Source organism: Camellia sinensis, chromosome 9 (genome assembly GCF_055761805.1).
Source record: "Camellia sinensis isolate YWXY chromosome 9, ASM5576180v1, whole genome shotgun sequence".
NCBI lineage: Eukaryota > Viridiplantae > Streptophyta > Magnoliopsida > Ericales > Theaceae > Camellia > Camellia sinensis.
In genome coordinates this window covers 112,508,664-112,514,899 of record NC_138969.1, presented here as the reverse complement: position 1 = coordinate 112,514,899, position 6,236 = coordinate 112,508,664, and positions in this window count along the sequence as shown.

Genomic DNA, 6,236 nt, shown 5'->3' with positions numbered 1-6,236 from the left:
AATGATCAAAAAGTAGGCCCTGGCCCCGAGGATAAAAAAGAACAGGTATAAATACAGGAACAACGGTTATAGAAAGGTATGTAAGAATCACTTCACAAGACTTAGAAAGTAAGCTATCCTGAGTGTCGGAACTAACTTGTCCGTCGGAGTGCTAATTCCGGCAACCCCGACCGGAGTGCTTGTATCTTTTCAGGTGACTAGCTGAGGATCAGCAGCGTCTCCCAGGATCCGAAGAGTATTTCCAAAGCACTTCCCCACAATTGGCGCCGTCTGTGGGAATACTCAAACATATCCATGGCAGGCGTGACTGAAGATCCTCTGCTAGCCATTGACGAGACCGCACAGAGAGTTGACCTCATTCCAGCAAACTCGCTTGGACCAAAAACCATCGCAGCAAGACTTGCCTCGGACCTCTGCTCATCTTGAAACCCAACACAAATGACAACACAAGCGACCATGGCACAAGCTAGGCAAACCCAACAGAGGTTGGCCAACATCATCGCTGAGAAGGAACGCCTTCGTTACGATCTAGCCTCGAAAATAGCAAAATCCAAACAAATGGTGCCCCAGGCTTCTGAGCGACCCCTGAGGGCAGATCATCTCGAGGAATTGGCAAAAGACGAACGTTTCCACCAATGCGTCCGGAGGAGTATGGTCGAAACACCTGCTCGTCCGGAGGATGCATCTCCGCTTGACACCGTTCACATGATATACAACTTTCCAGCGACCCCGGCCGTGCATGCGATCCAATCACATCTAGGCCCCCAACAGCAACTCACGCCAGCAAAGCGGCCCAGAGAAACGCCAAGTATCACCTTCGACGATTTTGACTTGATCGGTGTAACACTCCCCCACATCGATCCGTTAGTTGTTGAGTTGCGCGTAAACCGGTTCACCATCGAATGCGTTCTTATCGACCAGGGCAGTACCTCGGAGGTTATGTATTATAAACCCTTCACCAAACTCGGATTCAACGAGTCAGACCTGACTCCGTCTCCTTATCCACGATTCGGCTTCAATGCCACTCTAGAGTACCCATTGGGAAAAATCAGCTTACCCGTTTGAGCAAGTTCCAGAACGGTGGACGTGGAATTCTTGGTCGTTAGGCTGCCATCGCTGTACAATCTCATCATGGGGCGATCGTGGTTGCATACCTTGCAGGCCGTCCCAAGCACCTATCATCAACTGCTACGTCTCCCAACAGAACACGGCAGTGAGCAAATCCGCGGATCCTAGAAATCGACACAAGCATGTTATCTCCTTGCCACCAGAACGCCAAAGGAACTGCAAGTAAACTCCATTGAGGTGCCAAATCAGGAGATCCTGGACGATGTTGGGCGGTATCCAAATGAGAAGGCCACAGAAGAAGATTTGGACCGAGTTGACATTGATGGCAGCCCAGAAAAGTTCTTCATGATCAGCGCCTCTCTGAATCAGGCCGACAGGCAGCAGCTGATCTCTTTCTTGCACAACAACCTTGACGTCTTTGCGTGGACTCCGTATGAAATGCTGGGAATAGATTCGTCAGTTTCATAGCACCATTTGAATGTCGATCCGAAATGTAAGTTGATCATTCAGAAAGGCTGACGGTCAGTCGCGGAGCACACTGCCGCCGCTGTTGAGGAGGTAGACAGACTGCTTGACGCCGGGGCAATTAGAGAAGTCACTTACCCTACGTGGCTCTCCAATACAGTGGTGGTGAAGAAGAAAAATGGGACTTGGCGAGTGTGCGTCGACTCTACGGATCTGAAGAAAGCTTGCCCCAAAGACTGTTTTCCTCTACCCAGAATCGACTAGCTCGTCGATGCGACGGCACGCCACCAACGCATGAGCTTCCTCGATGCTTACAGAGGCTACCATCAAATCGCCATGCATCCAGATGACCAGGATAAAACTGCCTTCCTCACCCCAAGAGGAGCCTATTGCTACAATGTTATGCCCTTTGGGCTGAAGAATGCAGGGGCAACCTACCAAAGATTGGTCACCGCCATGTTCAAAGAGCAACTCGGCCACACTATGGAAGTATACATCGACGATATGGTGGTCAAGTCCAAAAAAGAACAGAGTAATATAGCCAATCTAGAAAAGACATTCAGCATCTTACGCAAATACAGAATGAAACTGAACGCTTCCAAGTGTGCGTTCGGAATCGGCTCTGGCAAATTCCTGGGTTACATCGTCAATCACCGAGGAATCGAAGCCAACCCAATGCAAGTCACAACAATCTTGGAACTCGGCTCCCCCACTCAGTAAAAGAAGTCCAAAAGTTGATAGGGATGGCCGCACCACTCAACAGGTTTATCAGCCAGTCTACAGATCGTTGCCGACAATTCTTTCTGACACTACGGTAGGGTAAGGCTTTTGAACGGTCCGCCGAATGCGAAATAGCTTTCAACAGACTCAAGACCTACCTCCGCTCAGTATCTCTCTTGACAACATCTGCCGCTGGTGACCCGCTCATCCTATATCTGGCAGTTTCCGATAGGGCCATCAGCGCCGTACTGTTAAAAGAAGAGGAGGGGGAGCAACGGCCAGTGTATTATGTGAGAAAGGCAATGGTTGACGCCGAAACTCGCTACCTTCCGCTAGAAAAACTCATCTTAGCCCTAGTCATGGCGGCAAGAAAACTAATGCATTACTTCCAGGGACATAGCATTGGGGTGCTAACAGATTATCCCCTCCGATCAGTACTATGAAGTGCAGAAGCATCAGGACGTGTTTCAAAATTGGCTCTTGAACTCGGCCAATACGACATTCAATTTTTACCTAAAATTGCAATCAAGGGGCAGGTGTTGCCCGACTTCGTTGCCGAATTCACCGGCGAGCTCGCCAACCTCGAACCTGAAGAAGCTCGACCAAAGGCTGCAGTTCTACCAAAGCCGAACTGGAGAATTTATGTCAGGGATATTTGGTAATTGTACTGTGATGGATCATCTAACCAAAAGGGCAGTGGCGCCGGAGTTGTAATCATGTCTCCAGACGGTGTAGTAATTAAGCAGGCCGTCAAGCTTGGCTTCGAAGCATCAAATAACAAAGCCGAATACAAAGCTCTTCTAGCCGGTCTGCGGAATGCGCACCTTCTCGGCGCTCAGCGTGTGCTTTTGTTTTGTGATTCAAAATTGGTAATCAATCAGCTAAAGGGGGAATACGCGGCAAGAAACGACCGTGTGGCGACCTACATGAAAATGGCCAATTCCTTGCTGGCAAAATTTGACCATCACGAACTAAACCAAATAACACGCGACCAGAACACACACACGGATGCCTTGGCGTGCCTAGCCTCCGCCATCAATTCTGAGATCAAGCGGACCATCAAAGTAGGTTTCGTCCCGGAGCCGAGCATTGGCCCTCCGAATGAAATCCATGTCAATGTTATAGAATGTGCACCAAGCTGGATGGACCCCATTGCTGCATTCCTCTCCTTTGAACAACTCCCAAAGGACAAAAAAGAAGCACACAAGCTGCGAAATAAAGCCATGTGATACTATCTGGATCCGCAATGAGGGCTTTACCAAAAGTCCCTCTCTAGTCCATATTTGGAATGCGTGCACCCCGACAAAGTGGAGGGGCTTTTGACAGAGATACATGAGGGCAGTTGTGGTGCCCATTCTTGCGGACGCTCCCTCGCCCATCGAGCTATAACGCAGGGATACTATAGGCCGACAATGAGAGCTGACGCGGAGAGTTATGTAAAAAATTGCGAACAGTGCCAAAAGTTTTGCCCATTAACCCATCTGCCTGCCGAAGAGTTGAATTCTGTCACCAGCCCCTAGCCGTTTGCTTAGTGGGGAGTTGATATCGTAGGACCGTTGCCTAGGGCCCTAGGGAACAAGCAATTCTTAATTGTCGCGACAGACTACTTCACAAAATGGGTCGAAGCGGAGGCTTTGACACATATACGAGATGCCGACATTAAACGCTTTGTATGGAGAAACATCATAACACGATTCAGCATTCCGAGAGCTCTCATCTCAGACAATGGCACCCAGTTCAATTGTGCCGTATATCGAGAGCTATGCAGCAAATATGGCATTCGGCCTTACTTCTCGACACCGGCCTACCCCCAAAGCAATGGTCAAGCAGAAGCCTCTAACAAATCCATGTTGGACGGCATCAAAAGGAGGTTGGAAAAAGCTAAAGGCAAATGGGTGAAAGAATTGTCGAGTGTATTGTGCGCTCATCGTACTAGGCCGAGGAGATCCACTAGAGAAACGCCGTTTGCTCTATGCTTCGGAACCCAGGCAATCTTACCCCTGGAAATCGGCCTCCCAACTCTGAAATCGCAAGTTTTTGACACGGGCCAAAACGACATGATGTTTGCCCTGGATCTGATCCTCATTGAGGGACGAAGGGACTGTGCCCTGGCATCCATGGCACGGTACCAGCAACAGCTCGCCAAGTCGTATAATCAGCGAGTTCAGTTGCACCGATACACGCCAGGAGAGCTTGTCCTGAAGAAGGTACTTTCAGCCAACCGGAGACCGACCGATGGAAAATTGGGTCCAAACCGGGACGGCCCCTATCAGATAGAATCCATCGCAGGAATAGGGGCATATCGGCTCCCAGACATGTCGGGAAGAAGCCTGCCACAGCCTTGGAATTCAACACATTTACGTAAATTCTATCATTGACCCGACTTGTGGGCTTGATACTTGTACATGTTCCACCTTTGCAATACAAAGTTTCTTGCTTTCGCCAGTTCGCTCCCAAGCCTTGATTAAAGTCTCTGGATTCAGAGCGCCCTTCGTGGATATCACGATTGGCCGAATTAAAGTCTCCGGATTCGGAGCCCCTTTCGGTGCATGACACCTTAGGGCCAATTAGGTCTTCGGATTCGGAGCCCCTTTCGGTGCATGACACCTTAGGGCCGATTAAGTCTCTAAATTCGGGGCCCCTTTCGGTGCATGACACCTTAGGGCCGATTAAGTCTCCGGATTCGGAGCGCCCTTCGTGGATATCACGATTGGCCAAATTAAAGTCTCCGAATTCGGAGCCCCTTTCGGTGCATGACACCTTAGGACCGAATACATATTCATAGAATCGTTCTTAATTCAAGCCGAGCAATACATGTTTAAATATTTGCGCCACGCAACACAAACCCTGGAAGAAAGTTGAAAAAATACGATTAATTAAACACAACATTTCAAGACCGAATACAAACGTTGAAAATAAAAGAAATTCTATTTATTCGGCGCGAAGTCTATTCATTTGGTGCCCTCATCGTCGCTCTTCTCAATTTCGAAATCGGAATAAGGAAAGTACTGGCGATGATACAGGGCCGAGGCCGAATCAATGCCCACGGCTTCGAGAGCTTCCTCGGTTTGAAGGGCCTTGATCCAACCGTGCTTGAATCCACGATTTTCACATCGGCAAACCTCCTCGGCAAGGTCTCGTTTGGTCTTCTCTATCCCGACCTTCAGGCCATCCTGAAACCCCTTTTCATAACCCGAGGTCCATTGGGTCACTCTCTCAACGATCAATCTAGATTGACCGACCGCCACCGACGCGCTCGTTTGAACATTCTTCAGCTCTCGAAGCTCACGCTCAGCCTTTTCCGCGCGAATCTCCAGACTGCGATTCCTTTCATCCCTTTTCTCACTCTCATGTCGCACTTCTCGCAAACGCATGCCGACTTCATGAGCAGTATATAGTCTTTTCACGGCCCCATGTATGCCGTCTCGAAATACTTCGAAATCTTGACGTCCGACCATCGATTGTTTGACTTCCGGCGGGAAGATCTGTCGAGCGAACTTTACTGCTACACCTGGGTCTTTAATGATAGAATCTGCCTTCGTCATTGGTCTATTCCTCACAAAAATCGCAAAACTCAGCGGTCATGGCGTCGCATCAGGCTCGATTCTCGGTCGCGGGCACGGATAATTTCCCCGTTGTTGCCTGTCCTTTTGGGGCGATACACTTCGACGACTAAGGGGCTGCTGTGTTTCCCGATCCTTGGACGTTCTTCTTCCCGTACGCATAGGCTCGCTACTGCGACTCATTGCGGTGTCTAATTCAGCCAACTTCGTCCCTCCCAAGTTGCCTGAATGGAAATAAGTAGGGCCTCTGGCGTGCACCCGCGCCACTTATCCTTCAATGTATGCAGCTCTCCCGAGGCAACGTCAGTAATCCCAAACATCAAAAGTCGGATGACAATTGTCTAGCCCACGAGTTACGCCATTCGGCTTCTAAAGCTCGGGCCCGGGCTAAGGCGAGGGCCGATTCACTAATCTGGTCGG